This window comes from Amblyomma mixtum, chromosome 2, assembly GCF_055824585.1.
Source record: "Amblyomma mixtum isolate Tamu chromosome 2, ASM5582458v1, whole genome shotgun sequence".
NCBI classification, from domain to species: Eukaryota; Metazoa; Arthropoda; class Arachnida; order Ixodida; family Ixodidae; genus Amblyomma; species Amblyomma mixtum.
This window is the reverse complement of record NC_143013.1, coordinates 25538364-25564582: the sequence shown is the minus strand read 5'-3', so window position 1 is coordinate 25564582 and position 26219 is coordinate 25538364. Positions and strand designations below refer to the sequence as shown.

General features: G+C 48.6%; 1 protein-coding gene across 6 annotated transcripts in view; it reads right to left on the bottom strand.

The window, feature by feature from the left end:
- The window catches only part of LOC149358740 (uncharacterized), a 441725-nt gene that overhangs the window by 212595 nt on the left and 202911 nt on the right, over positions 1-26219 (bottom strand). The gene's annotated exons all lie outside the window — the stretch shown is intronic.

The window sequence follows — 26219 nt, the reverse complement described above, 5'->3', positions numbered from 1 at the left end:
CCAAGGTCAGGGACGACATAAGATTTGTGTTTGGAATTGGCTTCGTGAAGTAGTGTTTTCGCACTCAAAGATATATACAACTCGGTGGTGGTAACACATGGAGGGACTAATTTGTCCGTGATGCAAACCATGCCGTGCGGCTTTTCATGGCACAAAAGAAAAAGAAAAAAATGAACACACCAAACTAAATTCGATTAAGTACGTTTATGCCTCGATGCCTCCCTACCAGGGGGCTGCCAGAGAGAACGTATGTAGAGACGTCCCATGAAAACTCTCATTGGGCACCATACAGTGTCGCATCGGTCAATTATCTTCGGCTACACAGAGGAAGGGCGCGTGGGCCCTATGGGCACCAAGAATACATCACATGAATATATAAGAAAACAGAAAAAAAGTTTCCAGTAAAATGAGGCAGACGCAGACATGAAAGACGACGCCTAACCAGAGCTCACACGGGTATAAGAAGGCTCAAGACAGCCCGCAGTGTCCGATGTGAGCGCTGGAAGAGACGCGGAAGCGTGCGTCACTTTTTTGGGCGAAGAAAAATGAGAGTTTTGTTGACACGGTTCCCAGACACCGGAAGCCGGCCAAGACAAGCGCGAAAGAAGCGTCGTCATCATTCTGCGTTACGAGTAATGGAAGAATATAAACAAGCTGAATCCGCGCAAAGAAGTTCAACGGCGGAATGGAAGGAAAGTGGGGGAGGGGTGAAGGGGTTGGCATAGCCATGCTTCGAGAAGAGAAGGCAGCCGTCACTGTAGGCGAACGCAGGCGTCTTTTATAGCCGGATTTTCTTTAAAGCTACAGCTAGGTAACTCTTCATGACGAAGAAACTTGCTTTTTGTGCCACTAATGTGACTTTCATAGGAGCGCAACTAAGGGAACAGACGAGAAGCTGACAAAACTATGCGATCCCACTCTTAAACACGAATACGCCTATATGGGAGCAAAAATGACTTACGATAAACTCAGACACACCTCCAACCAAAAACTGAAACCCAAAGTTTCGGAGCCGGCTCGGCTCCTTCTTCAGGGGTGACTGCATGGAGACGCTAGCTACTGCCCCAGTAACACCTGAAGGGGGAACTGAGCCGGCTCCGAAAAGTTGGGTTTTAAAGTTCTTGGTTAATGATGTGTCAGAGTTCATTATAAGTGGTCAAACCCAACCAGACAGGCAAATCTGCCAGCATGTTCAGTTTTACGAACAAAAAGGAGTAATCTGCTCCCTAGCGCACTTCCTTTTGATAAAAGAGGGTCCGGTAGAGGACAGCTTACTCCCTTTTTTGCTCCCATCTGTTTAGAGTGAAGCAGTATGAGGACGGCAAGACCAGATTAGATTTATGTTTCGCTGTTTGAACCTGTATTGCAGTGCATCTACAGACCACGCCAGTCTAACGACAGAGTGACCACTTTCGCGGTAAACGGAGCTTTTATAAGCTATAAAAGACAAAAAAAAAATAACGCTGAACAATATTCAACACAGCGCGTACACTGAGCAGGTAGAGTCGCCAGCGCGTTTTCCATTCGCACAGGGTTTAGGTTTAGGTCGTTTAACGTCTAAAAGCGACTGAGTGTATGAGGGCCGCCGTCGTGGAGGGCTCCGGAAATTTCGACCACCTGGGGTTCTTTAACGTGCACTGACATCGCACAGCACACGGGCCTCTAGAATTTCGCGTCCATAGAAATTCGACCGCCGCGGCCGGGATCGAACCTGCGACCTTGGGGTCAGAAGCCGAGCACCATAACGACTGAGCCACCGCGACGGGTGCACAGGGCAGCACGGTTATTACAGGACTAACGCAGCACGACCAATTCGGTAACGCCTCCAAGTAATTACCCTTCTTGCATTATTTATTATTCCCACGAAACTTCCCATCCCGCATCTGCCTAGCAATGACAACGACATAAAAGACGCAGCGACACGGCAGGAAGCAATTTGACAGCTCACAGATCGGCCCGACGCCGACAAGTGTTGACGCCGAAGAGTTAGCGAAGTGATGGGCCGCACACGAGACAGAGGGAGGGAGGGAGGGAAACGCTGTCAGGATGCCTTGAAACGCGTGGCTGAACCACTGATCTCCCCCCCCCCCCCTTCCCCTTTCCCCCATGCCCATTTTCCTCCCCCTACTTCTTACTCGGCCGACGAACCTTTCAAAACTACATCCAGTTAGCTCTGACACCCTCTACCACTTTCGTTACGCGGCACACAAGTTCATTTACAAAGGCTTGTCAAAGCAACAACACGACCCTCTGCCCAGCAACAGAGAAATAGAAGGCCTGCACTACGACTTCTCGGCATGGCGTAAAAGCACTGCAGTAGAGTATACGTGCACCTCCTGCCATGCAAGAAAAAAAAAATGAAGGGGCGGGGGGGGGGGGGGGGGGGGGGGGGGGGGGGGGGGAAGGGGGGAGGACGCGTAACGCGGAATGGACACTGTTTGCCCCTAATAAGCCGGTAAAAACTCCATGCGTGTTCGCCACTCTAGCCTATAGCGATCCGCCACAGTTCGGTTTATTTGGTTTATTGGGGTTTAACGTCCCAAAGCGACTCAGGCTATGAGAGACGCCGTAGTGAAGGGCTCCGGAAATTTCGACCACCTGGGGTTCTTTAGCGTGCACTGACATTGCACAGCACACGGGCCTCTAGAATTCCGCCTTCATAGAAATTCAACCGCCGCGGCCGGAATCGAACCAGCGTCTTTCGGGTCAGCAGCCGAGCACCATAACCACTGAGCCACCGCGGCGGCGATCCGCCACAGTGAATACGCGAACATGACCATGCACGATGCGGGCGCGCTTTATGCTGTCTTCCTGCGTTCATTTTTTCCACTTTACCCTTTGTTCATATGCCTAAGTTGGAAGACCGTACCTTAACCTTGTTAGCACCACCATTTTCCTTCATCTCCTCTCTTCATAACTTATCCGCAGATGCAAGACAGCTGCAGTACTCCAGAAAGCCCATGCGGCACAAACAAAAACGACCCTACTGAGAAGAAATGATAAGCGGTAAAGGCAGTGAAGCGCCGCTTGTTTCAGCCTTGCTCCCCCTTCCGTCCTCCAAAATAAAAGACGGCAAAATAATGCTTGACATTATTAACACGACGTATCGCGTTGTTCTCAGCTTCATATCAGCGCCTTTCTTTAGGGATGCCTGGTATCGCTGGAACAAAATGAGACAGGATGGCTTGCAACTTTGTTGCTACCACAGCAGTGACTCGGCGCAGCAAATCCAGCCCGAAACTCCGTCCTCTTAACGCCCCAACGCCCCAGATAACGCCAGACGAAAGTTATTAATCCGCAAACTTGCGACAGAGAAACAAAGGCGCGCTCTAACGAGAAAGCCTTACTTATAATCAACAACAACAACAACAAATTAACGAGGCTCACAGCGACGCGACTGGGATACTTCCCAGGAAACTGTCGGAAGCGCGCAAAACAAGCAGAGACGGGATAGGAAGTATGCGAAAGTCAAGACTCAAGGAGGCCTGCAGCGCGCGCGCTATGCCGAGACAAGCCTCGCGATCAAGCCCGAACAAGCCGGCAACGCGACGAGAAACGAGCGCGCTCCAATTCCCTCCATCCCGCTCCGTCCCGAAAGGAGCCGCATCGCGTCAGCGCGCGCGGAGCGTCGCCAAGACGACAGCCTAATCACAAACTTCGTTTACACGGTAAGTCGACGGGCCGCCTTTCATGGCTCGTCCGAAACGAGAAACAACGAGCGAAAGAGCAAAACACGCGCGAAACGACAAAAAATAAAAATAAAAGACTTACTACCAACCTGAGCGAAAAGAAATGATTCGCATCGCTCTCGCGCCGCCAAGGAAGCAAACTCTGATTTATTCGCCGCTTTATCTCTTTTACTGCTTCCGTCAAAAGTTGGAGACAACACGGCCGCCTTCAAGCGCTTCGACGTCAAGAAAAAATCTAATTAACCGACGCTGCTTGCTGAACTCTTTCTCTTTTCTTAAGTCGCTCTCTTCTGTTCCAAGCGAGATGGCCGCGACTTGTCCGGCGCTACTGATTAAACTCATCAGCAGGCGTCAGCGGCGCCTTAACAGGCCAACAAAGACAGCCACCGGCTATACACACAACGTACAGAAGCACGTCAGCGAAGCCGGAAACTTGGGTAAGGATTAATTGCACCGCGGACGACAGTAACGACATTACGGTGCCGAACAGGCCGTCAGTGTAATGCGAGTTTCGTGTAAGTTTAACGACGACAACTATTATAATTTAATCAAAATTTGTCCATCGAAAACGCCATCACCCGCCTTTGTTGGACAGGGAGACACGACCTCGCCAACACTATTCACTGCCTGTTTACAGGAGATCTTCAAAGAAAGGCATGGTTTGGGAACATTCGGCGATACGAATTAATGGACAATACCTTAGTAACCGGCTATTCGCTGATGACATTGCCTTGCTATGTCCTTCAGGGGATGAATTGCTAAGCATGACCAACGACTCAGGACTAGCAGAAAGGTGGGTCGAAAAATTAGTATGCAGAAAACCAAAGCAATGTTTAACAGCCTCGGAAGGGAGCAGCAGTTTACTATTGGCAGCGAGGAACTGGAACTGGTAAGGAAATACGTCTACTTATGGCAGGTAGTGGTCGCCCTGTATACCACCACATCAGGAGAAATCGCCTCAAAAGACATATTACCACATTGAGTGCATAAACTACACCGAGCAATGACAGGTCTTTGTGCCATCACCATTTAATAAAGATTACTCATAGGGTGGAGCACGTCTTATCATGTCATCAGTGGCAGTTTATTAATACACCTCAAGGGAAAAGTACATTAAAGCTATTTGATGTGGCAGAAACGTGCAGGCTAACGAAAAGGGTTCAACTTAAATTGAGGACCACGCCACGCACTATGGAAAGGAAAACGAGACAGAAGAGAGCAGAGTGGGTGAGAGAACAAGCGCGGGTTAATGACATGCTAGTGGAAATCAAGAGGAAGAAATGGGCTTGAGCAGGGCGTGTAATGCGAAGGCAAGATAACCGCTGGTCCTTGAGGGTAACGGACTGGATTCCAAGAGAAGGCAGGCGCAGCAAAGGGCGGCAGAAACTTAGGTGGGCGGATGACATTAAAAAGTTTGCGGGGATAAGGTGGCTGCAACTGGCAGAGGACAGGGTTAATCGGGGGGATACGGGAAAGGCATTTGTCATGCAGTGGGCGTAGTCAGGGTGATGATGATGATGACGATGAAAATGTGTTCAGCATTCTTTGCTACCGAGGAGGTACGGTCTTCTCTAGCAAAAACAACTGTTCGTTTCTCGCTAAGCAAAGTAAGTCATCAGGGTCCGAAAGGAGCTGAACTAACGTACCGGAGCGAACACAGAGACGGAGTTGCACGAAACAAATGCGTCTTCCGCAAGTCACTCAAGTCCTTGTTAGCAACTATGCGCTGACCAAACTTTCTGTATCAACATGGGTGACAGAGTCATTCACGCGTATAACCCAAGGGCACGGCTGGAAAAATGACCCGATTAGTATGCCATAATGTCAAGGTTCAGCGTTATGCTGCAAGCTGTGAAAGCACGGCAACAACAGTCCCGACAATAGATCGAAAACATGGCGGGGCCTGGGAAGGAGAATTCCCCCTTCAATATCTGTAAGAGAGCAGTTTGTTTCATCCGCTTATTGAATACACCGGAACACAACTTTTCATCGCGTTACTACACGCTGAGATAAAAGTTCCGGCATGATTAGGAAAGCCATCCATCTTCTTCACAATGAGCTTAAGATAGAAAAAAATAAAGGCTAATGCGTTGTGCCTGGAAAAAAAGAAAAAAAAGAATACTCTCTTGCTTTCGCCCGAGGCGTCCTCCACGAAAGAACACCAGGAAATTGCAGCCTAAAGCAACCTCACGGCGTGGCACAATAACACGCTGTCAACTTTCCACCGTAATGGTTTCTTAGATATCTTTCGCTTGCTCCTCTCTTCTAGTTCTACCAGTGGAAGGCGAACTTGTGTGAACATTATTCGCAGTTACTGAGGCAAGAGAACTTGAATTAAAAGCAGAAATATTGACGCTTAGGAACACACGAAGACGGATTGGACCAGTGCTAGCCACAATCTCTACAAGTTGTGAAGTGCAGTAACACAAATATGAAGCGAAATCATCATTGCAACAACCTCGCTTCGTGCGTATACAGTGCCGATAGAGCCAGAGGCTGTGCAGTTTTCCACTACAAAAGTTTGGGTGCTCTCACACAGATATAAAGGGGAATGATCTCACTAGAAAATGAAAAAAAAGAAAGCGTTTTACGTCGTTCCTCTCCCGCAGGGCCTTTTCTAATTATCAATTCACTTCCCCATGCATCCCAAAGACCCGATATCGTTTCACGAAGGATCAAGTGACGCCAACGGAGGCAGTTGAACGACATAACGCCACAAAAGCACATGAACATTTGTCACTTCACAAGTAATATGCACTCTAAACAAGAATAAGCCTATATGGGAGTAAACAGGGAGTAATCTGTCCTCTAGCACACTCCCTTTTTCGGGCAGGGTCTGTTCCCCAAGTCCCAGGGTAGATTTCGATCACCAAATTTACGAAATGCTTACTCTTGGCAAGGGACGTACAGTATTTGTCAAAAGTAACCAGGCTGCATAGGTTGCTTCTCATTCGAATAGTAAAGATCAAAATCTTAAAGATAAAAAAGTTATTTGACAGTAAGCACAGGATTTCTCCTTACCGTACAGAGATTTAGAGCTAGAGGGCTGGCATAACAGCCTCAATATACGACAAAGAAGCAAACCGTGCAGCCTGGTTACTTTTGGCAAGGACTGTACATTCCCACTGCAAACAATAGTAACTTGACGCAGTTAGCAATGGGGGAAATCTTTCAAACGCGGCACCTAAAATATCGAGGTTAGGAGATGGATGGAGGAGATTGAAACCTCGGTTAATATCTTCGCAACCGCTCGAACTTAGCATGCTTCGAAGAAGGAATTTGTTTCCGCATCCAACCGTAAGCACTTAGTATTTTTAGATATGGAAATTTAACACCTGCCTTGGGCAAAGTATCCCTACCCTAAAAGGGTTTGCGCTAAAGAACAGCATACTGCCTTTTTACTAATGTATAGTCTTATTCGTAATTAAGAGTGTACGCGACCGGTGCAAGTCGCACGAACGCGCTGGCTTTTACCATTATCAGGTATTCAGGACAAGTGCTTTAGTTCCCTCAGCTGTCACCACACGGCGTATGGCACTGAAGATTACAAAATAGCACGTTGACACCATCTGTAACGTAAGAAAGGGAACAACAGAGCGGCTGCGGACCAGACCGTGTTAGGGCGACAGGCCTAACGACATTGGCTGGTCGCTGTCCTGAATTGGTAATGCGAATGGAACAGAGTTCAGAAATTACAATGCTCGTACTGCACTGCACTTAAGTAGAGGCGCTACTTACAGAAAAGACGAAGTTACAGACCCAAGGGGGAGAATGTTTGAGAAAAAAAAAAGGGAAAGGAAAAAAAAGTAATTTCCAATACTGAGTAAGCGCAACACTAAACAAGTGAAGGAGAAAGTAAGAGAGAGAGAACGAAACGAAAAACTGCAGCGGGAAAAATGGAGGGAAAAGAAAAGGGGACGCCCAGCAGCAACATCATCTTAGCCGTAGTCTTTCGTGCTTCCCGAGGGAAAGCATCCGGGAGACGTTCGGAAAATCGTGCAGAGCCAGGCGAGGAGCCTTGGGAATTGGTCCCGGGACTGCCGGAGGTCAAACGAACATAGATCGCCGCCATGTTTGCAAACAAAGTTGTAGTTCCAAATCCGGTGCAAGAGTTTCCTTTTTTATTTATTATTTTTGTTTGCATTACGTTTTGCTTCAGTTAGTCTGCTAACTCGACCGCTCTTGGTGTTTTCAGTCACTGTTTACTGAGTCGAGAGATACTTCATGTCCAAGCCACGGTTCAGGACTTGTCGATTAGTTAGACTATTCTGCGCTCGTGTCTGAAAATATTATTTCTGGGTGGTAGGGGGGGGGGGGGATAATTAAGGTCCCTAGCTGCGCTATGAGGTTGTGTTCAGCTTTAAGGAAAGACAAAAAAGAAAAAAGAACATCCATACTCAAAGGATAATACAAATGAAAACTTCAGTGCGGGAGCTATAATAAGACGATCATGTCAAAAGACAGTAGAGTCGGCAAAACGAAAGACCACAAGAACATTTTTTTTTTTCCATATGTTTCATTTCGACAACCACCAAACAAGCGGCAACGAAGCAACTAGAACATCACAGTCGAAAAAGGCTACACCAAGTAGGAGTAAACTAATCGCCTACCTTTGCGACAGCCTGCCAGGCTGGTTAACAAATGATGAATAGTTAAATTTTTAACTATTACTGTTAGACTGAATTATTTAGAGGTATTCAGCCCAGCTTACGTAGCATCCATATCAGTTTTTAGAATTTCGAAAACGCAGTTACCCTTGGCGCTGTGGCCCAACAAATTTTGGCTGCATCACATCGAAATACATGCACTTTCTCGAAGCTTGCAGGCGCGTAACTAGTCGAGATTGCCAGAATTAGTTGGGCCACAGCGCCGAGGGTAACCGCCTTTTCGAAAAACTAAAATTGAAATGGATCTTACTTACGTTGGGCTACACGCCCCTCAATGATTAAGAAGCCTAAAAGTAATAATTAAAAAGTCAACTCTATTCGATATTAGTAAACCAGCCTGCTAGTTCGCAAATCTCAGCTGTATTCTGATGTACTACACCGCTGAAAATGCTGTGCCGAAAAAAGCGCACTTCTAACTGAAAAAGCCTATATTTAAAAATTGTGCGAAAGCTTATATGAAACACCCTGTATATTCTGAACCTCCTAATTTCACGTATTGCGTACCGTCCTGTTACAGTCCTGGATAGGTGAATGTTTACCAAACACGGGCAGCTTTCATCACTTCGCTGTTCTGAGTGACTTGCGTGGTGAATAGTGTAAGAGAAAAAGGTGTCAGGCGACCTTGCAGTTTTCCATCTTTCTTTTTTGTTCTGATCTTTTCTCTTTCTTTCGTTCTTGCACTCTCTATTTTCTCTCTCTCTCTATTGCTTTTGTCTTTTCGCTGCAACGCGGCACGAAGGGAGTCGTGACGGTTGCTCTTGAGTGCGTCCTGTGGTAAGGCTTGATCGCCATTTCTCTTGCATGCGAAAAGCAGTCATGCTTCCGTCGCCTCGTGCGAGCGCTACAAGTTTCGACACGTACTGCCTTGTGAACGACAATGAGCATTTCTTCTCTCGCCGTCGGCTTGAGGTGAAAAAATATTCAAAGGCATCTATGAACTCTTGAGTATACGACATCTTCAAAGTACCACATTTCTGCATGTGCAGCATGCAGTACCATGCATGTGACATGCATGACACCTTTCGAGAGCTCCCCAGGGCCCCGATCTAGAGCTCAAAGCAGGCCAACGGGTCTGAAGGAAAGCCGTATGAATTAGATCAGGCCAGCTCAAATCAGTGTTCCCAGTTTGTGAAGGTTAAAACAGGAACGGCTTGCAAAGCTGAAGTGAATGTGCAACCAACGACAGGATGCCTAGAAGGGCATGAGCAGTAGTAGTTTTCACTATCAGCGCAGCATCCTCATCAGCTTCGTATTCCCCAGTGCGCTGTTTCTGCCCACACCCAAACGGTTCACACCAACTACTCGCCAGAACTGAACGGCGGTCATCGTGCACACACACTTCACTATGCGAACTCAAAGAAAAAACAGGCAGACAGCGGTGTTTCAGGGAGAACACGGCGAAAGACACGACGAGAAAAACTCGAGGGCTCACTCGAACTCCACCTCAAGTGCATGACCGGATAGCGTTATTGGGTTATTACCCATATATGTGGAATTGTCAACTCTACTTGACACTTGCAGGGAGTCATCGTGCCACAGCTAGCGCAATTATGCTGCGGTTAAGCGATGCGTCACTGCATAAGTAGGTGGCTGTTTCAAACAAGGCCACCGGCGGAGCTTGTGAGACGCAGGTTGCTCTTCCCGAGCACTCTCTCGCGACCAAGCCCGCCACGGTGGGCAGGTTGTAATGACGTCACAAGGTCACGTGACCTAGGCGGCCCACCTAGGTTGCTTCTCTGGGGATTTTTCTCTCACGCCGCCGCCGACGACACCGGGTTTACCGCTAAACGGGACCCCTAAGGCGTTAAAGCAAGGGAACTAAAAGGAGCCTAGCAACACTGCTGCCAGTTCTTGTATTCTGCTATCTTTGTTGCACTTACCTTACACCTCCTATCTGTTCACGCTTTATCAATCTTTCACTGCTATTTATTTGCCTTTGGGTTTTGTCCTGTACTTTCCGCGTCCTCTTCCTTACTCGCGGTTGTGATGCAATCAAATGTGAGCGCACCATCTCCCTTCTCACCACGTCGTCACCCAACACAACCCTCTTTCTTTTCCTCTTCCCCTTAACCAGTGCAGAGTAGAATGCCAGGCAACCACCTTTCCGGCCAACACCTGTGCCCTTTTTTTTCATTAAACTTATCTCTCTCTTCTTTTCTGGCTTGGATTTCGCGTTGCATTTATGTACCTACTACTTCGGCAACCAAACTGCTTCTTGCATGCTCTCCTTACATATGGCCCTCTTTGGAGGCCGTAAAGTAGCGCGAAAAAAATATATATAAAATAAAAACTGAATCCTTGCCAGAAATGAGCAAGACAACTTTCCGCCTGACTTCAACGCACACAAAATGTGAAACAAAGTAAACAACGGCGAAAAAGCGAAAATCAACAGCGAGAAAGGCGAGGAGACGCCTCTGTTCACACAGGGGGGGGGGGGGGGGGGGGGGGGGGGGGGGGGGAGAAGTGGAAGTCCTTTAGGGGATGAAAAGAAGGACGCGTAAACGCGCACGCCAAGCTCCAAATTGCTTGGTTAAAACCTGGAGCCGCAGGAACAGGTTTCACAACGCGCCCAGTCAAGCGCTCCGGGTGAGAGGAGTAAGCGGCAGCTAGTTTCTCGCAAAGTCTCCCCCTAAGCGCAAATCAAAACCGCGAAAACAAGCTTGGCAAAATAACAAAGAAACAAACAAATAACTATAGCGGAGGGTAGCAACTACACTCTCAGCGCACGTGGTCAAGGGAAAAAAAAAGAAGCGAGACAGACCACGACAACACTCAAGTTGGGAAGGAATACAAAAAACTAACAGCGAAGGCCCGGAGACAGCAAAACTTTCAAAAGAGCCGCAGGTGTGTGCGCGGACGCCGCCGATGTCGAAGCTGAAACAGCAGGTAATACTTTTAATGAATGCCCTCCTTCCCTGCACCCCCTCTCCCACTCCTGACACTTCTTCCTCCCCCTGCCTTTTCATCGCCCCTTCATCCAACTTCCTTCACTGCTCCATCCCTTTGCTCACGGCACCGTTCAGGTGTCCAGTCAAGAGCGTTAGGACTCCTCTCCCTCACTCATAATCTCCTCGCCCTCCTCCACCCCCTTGCCTCTCGCATTTATTAAAAACGCAGGCCACTGGAACACGGCGACGCACCACAGGGCTCGCTGCACGCCGGGCTTTGTTGCTAAGGGCTCGGCGTGCCTCTCGCTGCCGGCACCTGACGGAGTTCGCAAGGGAAGCGAGAGACGCCGGCCGGCATATCAAATGGCAGGAAAATGAGGAAGTAGGAAAGGGAAGGGGAAAAGCAAAACCTCGTTCCCCTCTTTCTCCCTCGTTTCCGAAGTTTGATGACGCGCTGCTCAGACTTTGGGCCCGACAAGAAGCAAGAGAGAAATCAACAGGCAGCTTTGACGGCAGCGCGTTCAGACAGCCTTTGCGCGAGTTGCGTAAGACCGCTGCTGAAAGCGCTCGCTGGCCGCAACGATGTTTCAGCCGTGGAGGAAGAGAAGCAAACAGGCGGGGGCTGACTGTGCGCTCTCTGTTTTACAGCTTTGCAGTGACATGTGTGCGAAGGAGTTTCACTTGAGTAAACAGCGCTGGCGTAGGGGAATCGAACCAGCGCAACCTAGCGCTCAGTAGTGAAAGTTCACATGTTTAATATATTAATTCGATATGGCCCTAAGTGCCCCAACCATCGGTATTACAAAAGGGGGAAGGGGGTCACGAGGACTATAAATAGAAGGCCAGAGAGCGTATATAGGGTGGAACAGCGCAACCGGACAAAAGACAGAACAAGGAAACAACACAGACCACAGCTCAGAGAGAGAGTGAGAGAGAGAATGTGAGAGTGTGAGAGAGAGAGAGTGATTGAGTGCGTGAGTGTGTGTGCGTGTGTGTGTGTGTGTGTGTGTGTGTGTGTGTGTGTGTGTGTGTGTGCGTGCGTGTGTGTGTGTGTGTGTGTGTGTGTGTGTGTGTGTGTGTGTGTGTGTGTGTGTGTGCGTGTGTGTGTGTGCGTGTGTGTGTACGTGAGTGCGTGTGTGTGTACGTGTGCGCGTGCGCGCAGAGAACAAATACAATGAATGTTAAAATATAGATGCGAAGAGCACCTTGATAACACTGCAAAAGTACAACCTCACATTAGAAATACAACGCTGCAATGTTAACAATACAGAACAAGCACAAGATACAAGAGGAAACAAGATACTAACTCTACTGAAAAAAAAAATCAACTCTCGCTGTGACTTCGTCCCCTGCATAAGAAGGCAAAAAGTACGATTTTTTCATACGTAGTCTGTTCGCGTTCATAGTTAATGTTATGCCAAAATACAACCGAATTTCTCTTTCAGTCTGAAGTACCAGGCTAAAGGAAAAGAAACAGAGGACTAGGCAGGAACTATTTCAGGAAAGAAATCATGAAAAGTGGATATGCAAATCAACGCCTCAGCGTAACCAGAACCAGCTACGGCTGGCACATAGGGCTAGGACAGTTGCCGAGGCCACTGGAGCCCTGAACTGAGGACCACGACAACAGGCGACCACATCTCTCTGGAATAAAGTTTATCCTCTCTTTCTCTCTTTCAACCGTGACCTTCAATACGATGTCCCAATTGTATGCACCTTAATCATCCATTTCCTGTCAGCGAGAAACACTCGCGGGCAACAGTGCCTCAGCAATTCAGACGCCAGTAAAACGTCAGTACTAGGATTACGAAGTTTATTTCGCAGCGTACATACGAGGCAGAACAAACGATGGTCGACGCATTCTCGTCTCTACGGCAAACATTAAATAACAGCGGCAGGAGGGCATCGGTATAGCACACAATTCCGGGGCACGCGCCCCCGTAAGCGCCACGGGAAAAGGCAGGACACCCCGTTCGCACGACGGAAGGTGCGTTGGCTCTGAGCGGGCCCCCTTTCGCCGCTGCCCGCGATTGCGCGAGCCGCCATTCGGACCAGGCGTGACGCGACTGATGTATGACGACAATCTTCACGCGCCGCGTCACGTAAGCAACGGGTGCGAAATAAAGGGCATTTCAGAGAGGCGTACGGGACGGGTGTTTGCTTGGGCGGCCATAGCCTGTTAGACAAGCTCCGGTGGACACAGTGGCAAGTTTTCTCGAGGCCAGCATGCTTTAGTAACTGATTCACTACTTTCATACGTGCTAAGCGATATTGTACGAGTACTATTTTTCATTTGAATATTAATCTTATGTGGCAGTTAATATATAATTCTTACTCCTTAGAACAGGCTCTTTCTTGTTTTTCTAATCAATCAATCAATCAATCAATCAATCAATCAATCAATCAATCAATCAATCAATCAATCAATCAATCAATCAATCAATCAATCAATCAATCAATCATCTTTTTTATTCTATGTCGGAAAGCTATAGTATGTCGAAAGTAGTATGTATAGTATAGTATGTATAGTATGTCAGAAAGCTGTTTTCCATGACACTATAAATCCCTCGCTCGGCTTAGCTCTCAGAGCCTCCAGAAATAACCACAACGAGGCGCTGATCAAGTGCATCTATTTTGAGTCGCTATGGCGTAAGTGAACCGAGCTAGACTTAACGCCAGATGGCGGGCCGCTGGCCTGTAGGAATTTTTTTAGGCCGATTTGCACCTGGCAGCAACACCCGGCACCCATCTACAGCTACTCCACAGCCACCCGATAGCCATACGATAGCCGCTCGATATCCACCCAATAGTGACCCTACAACCGCCCGATAGAAAAATTATAGCCACCCGATAACCACCCGACAGCCACCCGATAGCCGTTCGATATGATTTTGTAACTGCAGCGCTAGCCGGCACATGATTAAATACATCCCGGGACATGTAGACCTAGGCGCCTAACATCGCACGACCTCGCGGGACACTGCGACCCAACGAGAGTTCAGGTAGCTCCACTTCCAAGTCGTACGACACGTCGTGAAGATGAATAAAAGTCGTACAGATCAATATTCACCAAATAGCGCAAAAAAAAAAGAGAAAAGAACAGTGCGTAAAGAGCTGCAAAGAAAAAAGAAATGACGAGGACCTTCTGTATAGATAGTGGAACCATCGCCCTTAAGGTGCAGACCTCAAGGGTGTCTCAACTATACGCTGCTGTCCTTTCCTTTACGGTTCTTTTTCATACTTCAAGGACACCCTCAGCGAGGCTAAACTGAAACAAAACGGCGTCTCAGTCTATAAGATACGGGCGGCAAGATGCCAGCAGTAAGGCGGGAACAAGAAGAAATCGGATCGGGCACAGATTTCGAATCTCTTCGTGCTGCACAGAACACCCGCGACATTACAAGATTAGCCAGTTCCCAAGAGGGTCCCGGATACTGCCAAGGGGCACACCCGCCGAGGCAGACTCTCGCTGCGACCACCGCTCACGTTTCCTGAGAGTTCTGCCTCCGCTTCCTGCCGCTGCTTCTATGTAACCAGGGCATTTTCATGCATTCTAGGAAAGTACGAAACCATCAAAAGAAGCTAATGTAACTGTGGAAAGTGCGTACTATTTATCACCGGTAATAATGAAGTTAGACCGAGTCAAAAGTTCGCCACAAATGCAGCCAAAAACGACAGAAAAAAAAGACTATACATGCAGGGCCAACGTTGAAGTCAGACCACGGCGTAACATGTTTGGTCAGGTCGTCGCCCTCCCTTTCCCAAGCGAGAAATTTACATAGGAAGGCTATGCTTAACTTTTTTTTTTAACCATAAAAGTCCACGAAATGCATTGAAACACAGAATTGAAACAAAGCCGCTCGGATGAAGCATTCCAGAACCTGAGGCACAGAACCGAATGATCATGGTTAGGTATATTACTCAATTTGTACACCCCCATGAGCTGACACGGAGAGCTAAACCAAAGTGGACTTTCAAAGTATATTGCTGCCTCCGCAGCATTCTTTTTTTTCTTCTTCGAACTGAGCTTTATTCTACAGAACACACCAATGACGCAATGCAGTGTGGGCAATACATACATGCCATTTGAAATAAAAAAAAAAAGTAGCACACAGCGTGCCAGTAAAACAAATATTTTACTCAGACACACCGCCTCGTTCATGCGTGCACTACTAAGTAACACGGACTTGCAGGTTCGTTATTATAAGCAGGCTAGACTAATGCGTGCCACTCAGGCAAGACGCTCCGCCTTAGTTTTGCCGCTATTTCCTTTCTTTTTATTATTGTTTTGTCGTCAGAAGATGCCTGCGACAAAGGCTACTTAATCCTTTCGCACGGGAACGGATCTCCCACGCATCCAGAATATTCGTACCTAATTGAATTAATGAGACAACGCGCAGAGAATTGCAATTGCTTTACATTCACAAAGGCATAGGCGTGGCGGCGGGTGCAAGGAAAGCTGCAATGCTGCACAGCTGGGCTCGATCCGGCAGCCTCTATAGTCTATCGCGTGTAACACGAATAACATGTCCTAATTAGACGAAGCGAGATCATTAATCACTCCAAACATGTATAGGCTACAACGCCCCACGCTCGGTACAACCGACGCCAGCTTATTCCGCAGCCTGGTCGCCAGAAGAGGAGCGCGCGCTATGCATGCGCCCGATACGGCTTAATTATACTCTCGTCGACACGTGTGGCGCGCAACGCGTTGCAAGCGCTCTGCAACCTTGCGCGCTACGCCTTTTAAACAAAAACTGCAGACCGGTTGCAGAGCATAAAAGACTCATTCAGGTCGCGACCTGAGTGACATCAGCGGAGACGTGCCGCACAGGTGACGTAAAAAAGAAAAAGACATAACTGTTACTCCACAAAGAGGAAAAAAAAAAAACGGCCATGAACGCGCGCTGTTTAAGAGCCACGTGACACAAGGTAAGCTGAAGCAAAGCGAGGGCGAAGCTGCGCTGTTGACGTGAACCTTTACGGTCCCCTAACGCATACGCATACGGTCCCCTAACGCATACGCATACGGTCCCCTAACGCGTATGCGTTAGGGGACCGTAAATATGAATATTATATTCATATGAATATTATGCACGCGCCAAGCGTGCAACACCGATAAGAAACAAAACTCTAGAGGATAAGAAAAACAATAAAAATATCTGGTTGTCAAAACACACTCGGCAGGGGGAGTCATGTGGAGAAAGGAAAAGGCAGTCGGAAGGGGGGGGGGGGGGGGGGGGGGGGGGGGGGGGGGGTAACTCACATCGAGGCGTAGACAGAAGAAACTTCAAGAAAGACAAACGAAATAAAACTGAGCAAGCCCAAGCGCCTTAACAGCGACTGCACACCTCAGCTCACAACAGCGGCTAAACGATAAGTATAGAAGTATCAACAACGCAAAAGCGAAGGTGAAAATAGGCAGCAGTAGTGTCTCAGTGCTGGGACGTAAAGCAGTTAGGCAGTGTGCAAAAGTGCGCACTGATCCATACGCGCTGTATGCACTTAAAAAAAACACTGCTATATACGTTCCTGCCAAGCAATGAGACGATGTTCGCGCCAGTCTCAGCGAAGCACAGCCAAACTCAGTGAACGGCAGATGGCAAAACGAGGCAAGAAGAAAAAATTAAGCGCTACTATTCTGCATCCCGAGACGGAAGCAAATTATGACATTAAGGGTGATCGCGGAACTCGTGTTTCGGACTTTTTTTTTTCTCCATGCAGTTGAAGTTATGCAGACACTTTCTTTCAACTCATCCTTTCCGATGGTGCCTTCAATTCCTGACGTCCTCATTTTATGGTTTGGTTTGGTTTATGGGGTTTAACGTCCCAAAGCGACTAAGGCTATGAGAGACGCCGTAGTGGAGGGCTCCGGAAATTTCGACCACCTGGGGTTCTTTAACGTGCACTGACATCGCACAGTACACGGGCCTCTAGAATTTCTCCTCCAAAGAAATTCTAGCCGCCGCGGCCGGGATCGAACCCGCGTCTTTCGGGTCAGCAGCCGAGCACCATAACCGCTGAGCCACCGCGGCGGCCGTCCTCATTTTATATCAAAATTATTCGGAACTAAAACACAAAAAGAAGAAAGAGAAAGAAAAATAAAAAGACGCGAGCAAATGCGGGACTTTGCATTGAGTTTATTTTATAACGGTACCAGACGAGGAAATAGAATGAAATATCCAGAGTAAAGAGATCTGACGGTATCACTTTAGGTATGATGTGTGAGAAGCCGCAAGCTGAAATTAATGAGGGGCCAGACGGTAATACGTGTCGGCACAACGGTGCACCGGATATAGCTAAAATTCGAAAATGGGAATCATGCGTACACTTTAAACAAGAAAAAAAAAATAAAGACAAAGGCGGTGACATGTACAATATGCGAGAGTTCCTGTCTTCGATTCATTGGTCTCCGACGACTTACGGACTCTCTTTGGAGAAATTAGAAATCAGCGCTGTCGTCTTTGAAACATAAAGGAAAAGAAAAGTAAATTCGGCCTGAGTAGAGCCTTTTTGTCGCCATGTGGGCAAGAGCGACGGAACGGCGCACAGAACTGGAACTGAGCTTGACAGGATTTGAATTAGGCCGACTTGACAGCCCGCGCGGAGAAATCAGGATAACAGGAGACTGATATGGAACGGAAATTATGGAAAAGGGGAAGTCGCACCCCAAGCGGACTGAGCAAGGTGCTATCCGAAAACTCATCGCTGCTCTCGTTGTAGTAAACGAAAGAGCAGCAGAGGCAGTAACACTAACTTGATTTGGAACTGTGGCCAATCCGACATACAACATACCCAAAAGGACGGTTATGGGACACAACCACTCACAACTCACTGATAATTACCTCCAATAGACCGCCTCAACCAGCCATTTGCCATTTGCCGGATCGACTGACCCACGAGTGGGGATCGCGCTCCTCTCCCACACGTAAATAAACAAAGTACCTAAACAACCTAAACAAGAGCAATGAGATGCACGAAGGTTCAATAAATTCTGGCACTAGATGTTTTGGGCCTGTTTTAAGAAGCGCGAGCAGTGACAGAGTAAGAGAGAGTAGTAAGAGTGTATAAGGCGTCACCAGAAGGTAAGGTCAACATGGCGCGTGTTTCTCCAACTCAGAGAAGAGCACGACACGTGCTCTGCGTCTTCTCCTACGAGCTCCTCAACGTCCCACTTCTACCGGGTCAAGCCTGTACAGGCTAGCGGACGTTATAAGTCCGCTTCTGTTTACACCCCCGTGCCAGTGGATCAGCGCCGCACTGGAGATGATCCGTATACAAAAACGAGCGCGTTTCCGCAAACACGCGAGTGGTCCACATGCGCGCGCCGACGAAGCGGGTTAAGGACCCGCTCGCCTTTCTCTTCTCGGCGCGCTAATTCAATCAACAGCTCCGAATGAGAGAAACGGAAGACGGGGCCGGCCCCGTCCAACAAGCCGCATTCGCATGCGGGTCGCATGTTCTTCCGTGGACCGCTGTTTCCGGCGCCGATCCCCGGAAAAACAAACCCCCTTCGCACGTTCCGCAAGCAAATAGAAAGATGACCGAGAAAGAAGGAATAAGCACGGGGAGAAGGGGGCGGGAACAGCGAAGAGGGCTCGGCATTAATCATGCATACGGGGCAAGACGGGGCGTCGAGTGCCCTTCGTTCGTAGTCAGGGCAGCGGCGGCGCAGTGCGGCAAAAGGAGAGAGAGAAAGCGACAATCTGCCCCCGGATACACACGCGCACACGCCGGCAGCCTCTCCCGAGAGCTTCCGAAACAAGAGCGCAGAGATGCTTGCAAAGAAGCAAAGCGGTATCCCCTGACGGCGTCAGGCCGCCGAGGATACGCAAACACTCGCCTCGCCACAGCTGCACGCATTCGGCGGCGTTTCAGGTTCGAGGAGAGGACGTAAATAATGGAGTCACGTCTGCGCGCGCTCCGTCCTCCCCTGGTTCGATCTCTCTCTTGCAGCGAAACGACGACGGCAGTGATGACGACAGCGGCTCCAGCGACGGCCCGAAGAAGAAGATGAAGAGAGGGATCGGATCCCGCGTGGTGCCCGTGTCGCCTATGCGCACATACAAGCAAGCCGTAGACACTCGAAGGGTGACCTGTCGATGTATAGTTGTCGACCCGCTCGGTGGCGGGAGACTCGTTATGCATGTGTATAGGCGCGCCTGCACCGTCTGGCGTCAGCATTTATGCTTTCCCGGAGAGTTGCTACGGAAGCCGCTCGTATATAGGCGCTGCTATGTACCGAACACGAGAGCTTGACGTGGAGTGCGTCTAGACTGGAAGACGACGACGACGGTGTTCAGTTGAACCGGATGTTATACACCAACCTGAAGGGGGTAGGGACAAAGTTAAAGTCGTCTGAATACCGATTATTCTCTAATGCGGCGCGAGGAGCACTCCCAGCTCCATGTATCAAAAGGAAGCGGGGGGGGGGGGGGGGGGGGGAGTCCCCCCCCCTCCCCCCCCCCCCCCCCCCCCCCCCCCCCCCCCCTCCTCCTGGCTTTCTTCAGTTCCTCTTTGAGCATGCAGTTTGACGATAAAAGATGTCGAGCGTTTCGCGAACAATAACAAAATTAAGACACGTGCGTCGCACAATGCAGAACGCTCAAGTACCAACAACAGTAACCTGTACAGGGATAGGAGCAGCGGCAACCATCGCCTTAACGAGAACAGATACGCGCGAACAAGCAACAGAAGCAGCGGCAGCCGCAGTCAAACGCAACAAACACTTAACGAGAGTTGTTCCATTTCTTTTTTCACGCAGCGCAACAAAGCACCGATCCCCGCGATGAACAATTAACCTGCTTCCAGCGCCACCTCTGAATGCAGGCGGCAACAGCCTGGGCGGGGCCTCGATTAGCGGTGCCTGGTGCGCCGGTCGTCGCCCACTCGATCACGGCCGAAGCGGAGCCCGCAGCCGAGCACAGCCAGCGCATGCTGGGGACACAACGGGCGCAGGATTAATGCGCAACACGTCGCGGCCGCACAGCGGCGCGGGCCCACGATATAGTCGGCCCTCCGCAGCCCACGCGGGAGCCGTGTGCGACCGATTCACAGGCCTCATTTGCTTTCACAGGAGCGGCGATCGTATGCCGACGCCGGGTGTTTTGGTCAGCAAAGGGGTGCCGCCGATGCAATCAAAGCATCGCCGTCGAAAATGCCGATTTCGTACTAGCGCGTAGAATTACAGCTGTGGTTTGAACAGCGTAGCTCATCGATATGGCTCCAAAGAAAAAGAGTAAAACACCTATGCAATCCAATCTTATCTACAGGCGCTTTTCCGGATCAGATAAAGATCACGACGGTGCCAGTAGCGTATAAAAAAGATCCAAATGTTATAAATAATTACAGGCAGATTTAGATTTCTCTCTTACCAATTTTTTTTCTGAAGTTTTCGAGCAAGTTATAACTGCCAGACTTCTAAGCTCCTTTAATGCTAACAAAATGATAACATTGAAAACTATAGGTTTATGCTTTATGGGGTTTAACGTCCCAAAGCGACTAAGGCTATGAGAGACGCCGTAGTGGAGGGCTCCGGAAATTTCGACCACCTGGGGTTCTTTAACATGCACTGACATCGCACAGTACATGGGCCTCTATAGAATTTCTCCTCCAAAGAAATTCGGCCGCCGCGGCCGGGATCGAACCCACGTCTTTCGGGTCAGCAGCCGAGCACCATAACCACTGAGCCACCGCGGCTTTTTTCTTCTTCTTTATTTTCGAGATTGACATGAAAACAATAAAAACACTTCAGCTACACTTGAGCTGATACGGGTGAAGTTAAAATTTCTTAAGTTTCACTAGATCATCTAGTAGTGTTACCCACTGGGGTGGGTCACGCTGCGCCTGGTAACATTCCCGCAGATAAACAGCACTTTCAACACAGTTCTCACGTGTACTACGAGTGTTTATATCCGCATGCCTTACTTGCATTCGCGTTTTCCACAAGCTGTGGAGGCCAAGAAGCATTAATAAGTCACAGGGAACCTCTTTGCGATCAACTGGTAGAAATCTGATACCATTGATACCATAAGGGTGCAGTGGTAGTTCTTTCTTGATGGTTCTCTGCAGGACATCCCAGAAAAGTATGGCGTCCCAGCAGTCTAGGAAAACATGTTCAATTGTCTCCGGCTGCTTGCATAACATGGAATTTGTTGTCCATGGGACAAATATTCCTTCTTTATGGAGCCACGTTTTAACGGGTAGTGTATTAGAGTGCAATTTGAAAAAGAATGTTTTCACTGTCGGCCGGACCGGCATCTTTTTCACCCGTTTTAAAATATCCTGCCCTGGGCCTGTGGCACATTACAAACTATAAATTAATATTATAAGACTAGAAAGGTGGGCGCGGTATAAGCGCAAGTGAGGCTTCACTGAAGATAATCTGGAGATGAGTGAGATGGATTTTGATGAAGGCCTTGAAGGCGACAGCGGGAACGGGAGTAGAAAGGACACTTACAACTACACAGTGCAAAGACAAACACGGACAAGTAGTTGTAAGCATGATTTACCAACACGCCTTGCAAGTGGTGTGAAAACGACACGCCTTTAGTGCACGGGACGGGCAGCAGTGTGAACATCACACGTAACAGCAACCCCCGAAATCGGAGATATGATTATAGAGATAGCTCACAAACCGTCATATCGCACAAAACGCCTCGCGAATCTAATATTCGACTACAGAGAAGAATAAAAGAATTGGATATCGTTAGGTTTATTGGTTTATTGGGGTTATTCATTCATGTTACACCAGCGTCAGCTCATTGAAGACTAAAGCCGAGTTAGAACACTTAGCACTGCGCCGAAAAATTTCCCGTCTATCACTCTTTAACAAGCTTTATAACCATCCTTCCCTTCATGATGAATTATTTCAGCCACCGCCAGTTATCTTTCCACGTCGCGATCATCCTTACAAAGTTAAACGCATTAACTTCCAGTCATCCCATTATGCCTAATCTTTTTTACCACACACAATAACCGAATGGAACGCTTTACCATCAGACATTGCCACAGAATCTGATCTAAATAAGTTCCGACACCTTATTCACTCATGTTTCAACAACTAAAAAGGTATTTTTTTCAGCGTTCTTTCTTCCGCCTTGTTTTCTTTTTATTTTGTATTTTTGTTTTGTACTTCAGCGCACTGTCTTTTTCGTGCGGTGCTGTTACTTGTTCTCAAATTTTGCTACTATGTGCACTGTTGCAACTCTTTCTGTGGATGCCTATTTTTGATTAATATTTTGTGATTTCTATTTTATTTTAGTGCAATATTTTAACCTTATACCAATGATTTGCATTTACTCCCCCCCCCCCCCCCCCCCCCCCATGTAATACCCTCAAATGAGGGCCTTTGGGGGTATTTTGAATAAATAAATAAATAAACGTCCCAAAGCGACTAAGGCTATGAGGGACGCCGTAGTGAAGGTATCCGGAAATTCCGACCACCTGGGGTTCCTTAACGTGCACTGACATCGCACAGTACACGGGCCTCTGGAATTGCGCCTCCATCAAAATTCGGCCGCCGCGGCCGGGATCGAAACCGCGTCTTTCGGGTCAGCAGCACAGCGCCGCAACCACTGAGCCACCGCGGCGGGTCATTACTTCGTTATATCGACTACTTCTTTATAAACCGTTTCGTTATAACGAGGTTCGACTCTAGCATGCTCATTCCCTGCAATAAAGACTGCAGCTGCGAGGAACGCTACAGTGTAAAATTTGAAGATCTACCAAGATGTATACTCGCTGAAGGCCACACTTATTCGGCACCTCAGTTGATAACGTTCTCCTCTTTCTTTAATTAAAATGCCGCAACGAACAAAAACCCGCAGCTTCAATTTTCCACATCGCACAATTCCTGTATAGCGCTATAAGGATTCCGCCGCCACTTACATGCTCTCTTTGTGCACTTCACTACCCTCGTCTTCCCCGTAGCGCAAACGTATCTCTGTGTCGCCCCACAAAGCCGTTCCGGCTTCAGTTATGAAGCCAAGTCGGTGAATGGAAGGCCTCACAGCACCGCGGAACCAGTGCGATTTTCGGACTCATTCGAAATTCCGGCCACGCAGCAAACGGCGCCGGCGAATTATGGCGCCGCGCATGCTCCCAGAATTCCAATTGTTGCGAAGCGAGAGCCATTCACCTCACACTCTCTAAAAAGATAAGCGTATACAGACGATGACGCCAGAAAGAAGTAATGCCAGGATGAGAACAGTGTAGCCGAATGCTGCAACCCGGAGAGGGCGAGGATACAAATGAGCCGTCCCTATAGGTGCACGCACGCCACACATAAGGATAAGGAAAAAAGACACGCAAGATTCTTGAAAGAAACACACATTCTGAGGCGAAAACAAAGAAAAAAGGCATTCTGTGGTGAATATAATAGCCTGAAACCACAGAATCTATGCACTAGAAAAAAAAAAAACTCTCATCTCCAGAACGCAAGCACCGGGAAAAGCACGCTAAAGAGGGCAATGTTCACTCAACTTCTAGCGCGCAAAGTTTGCTCTATCCGTGACGAAGGCACTCTACCTGCTTGGGGGAATGGCGTGTTTAAGCGCAGCTTTCTTTCCTATGGCAAAAAAAAAATATTGAAGCCACAGAACGTACAGTTCTTCCCGGTCGCTTTTTTTACGGCCCATATAATACTAGGCTATTCTTTCGTGCCGACTCGAACGGCTGTGATCTTTCCAGGCTACGGCATACTTTATTACCTTCGTGTCCAGCGCACGTTTTTGTGGACCTCCGCTTTGTCGTCACCCAAAGGACACACACCTCCTTTCACCACTCACATCCCCCTGGCGATGGTTTCTTTCCCTTCTGTCCCTACTTCCTTTCCTTAAAGGGGAGAGGCCCGCGTTTATGGGCAAGATTTCCCCGTCGACCGTTAGGGGGGTAGCTCACTTACGCCGATGGGTTTATTCGGATGTGCGCGTCTTAGCCACACACTGCGCCACCGGAAGCACCAAGAAGATGGAGAGAAAGAACAAAGTAAAAAAAAAGAGAGCCGAGTATAACGCCTTATTGCATTTGCGCGGCGGCGGCTCTTCCCTATATACGCGAGGGAAGGACGGGAGCGCGGGACGACACACACGGCGCGCTCCTCGGGCGAGACGGGAATGTAGGTCGAGCAAATTCCCGCGGGCGCGACTTTCGGTTCCGAGCCGAGAGACGGCGCGGCCGGTCGATGCGGAGCACCATGAGTGCACGCACCTGGCCGCAGACGCCTCGCATCGGCGAGGAATCGATGGTGGAGATCCTGCTGCCGCCGCTGCCGCTGCTGCTAGTGTTACTCCTTTGCTCAGTAGGTACAGCCGCGCGGGAGCCCAGGCGCGGCGCCGAGACCAATAATATATACCCGCTTTTAATGCGCCGTGCTCTCGTCCCAGTGACGTCCCAGTGGCGTCCCGCGTGTGCTTGCGCTCTCTGACGGCACCATGAGGGCCCCTCGGGCAGCGCTCTTGAAAACGGCTACAGCTGCGGAATTTCTCACAGCGTTTGTAATTCAAATAGTCAGTGTCAGGATGTCAGTGCTCATTAAAAGAGCACAGACACCTAATTTTGGTGGCGGGTTTTCTTCTCTATGCATGAATCACCATGCGAGTAAAGGGTACAGACACAATTTAGGGGGCGTGTTTTCTTCTCTATAGCGATGCGAAAAACACTACTATGCATGAATCACCATGTGGTACTCGCCTACGACCACTAAATAATTCATAATCAAATTTTGCTGTCACGTTGCTTCGGTTTCAACACCCGAATGACGGCTGAGACATCGAAGAGAGGTTACAGGTCCCATGGGGCATGGATAAACTGCGACATAATTGCTGCTTCATCGTCTTAATTCACTACAGTGCTGAAAGACCACCTGGGGTTCTTTAAAGAGCACTGACATCACACAGTACACGGGCCTCTAAGCAATTTGCCTCCATCGGCATGCGACCAGCGCGGCCGGGATCGAACCCGCGTCTTTGGAGAAAGCAGGCGAGTGACATAATCACTGATCCAGCGCGGTGGCTTTAATTCGTTACTTCGTAGTGAATGTACAGTCGTGCGCTGCATAGAACACTTTCTTTTTATTTTTATTTGCCCTTTAATGTAGCGTAGTTCATGCATGCACGAAATAATACGAGTAAAGAAGCATTTGATTATACCTCCCCACCCCGAAAAAAAAAAAAAATCTCTTCGCAGGCGCATCAGCATGAGCAGTCAATAGTGTGTGGGCTGCATACAAACGAATGTAACGAAGTGACAGGCCGCGGACTTGGTTCCGCGGGCGGAGCTTGGCTTCGCTGCCTGTCACGAAATGAAGAAGCATCGAACAAGGCGGGATTTTCCCGATAGGAAATACGGAGCGCCACGGGCCCTGAATCCCGTTTCCACGCAGCGAAAACGAAACACGAAGACTATACTGAAAAAATTTCTCCCTCATAATTTTTCTCTTTCGCAACTCCGTCATTTTTCCCCGAAAGTGCAACAGACACCACTACACCACTTCAATGTTGTTTGTTGATCGAGGTATGGAACGACTGGAGCAGGGTTTGTTGTCGCTCGAGTTTGCCAAGAGACTTTTTTTTTTTTCCCCGCCACTTCGTATCTAGCGATTTCTAATCTGCCTGGGAAGCGTTTCTGTGCAATTTCTGCTTTCCAGTTCATTCGCAAGTAAAAAGGAGCATCTTCTCAGCAGAAAACAAGAGTTCCAAAAAAAGTATTACAGCAGCAATTTCGTATACTTTCCTCCCCTTTCAGAGCAACAACAAGATACTTCGTGCCCACTCATTCCCGGCGGCTACAAATTCACTTCCGCGTCTATTTATTTTACGCGGTACGTCGGTTACATGCATCACGCGGATATGCATTTATGCATGACTTCGGAATCTTCCTCATTTGCATATAATAATCCAGACACAAGAGGCGCGTAATACAGGTTGACAGTATTCGCGACGGAGATCAAAACGACGCCCAAGGAAGAGAAATTC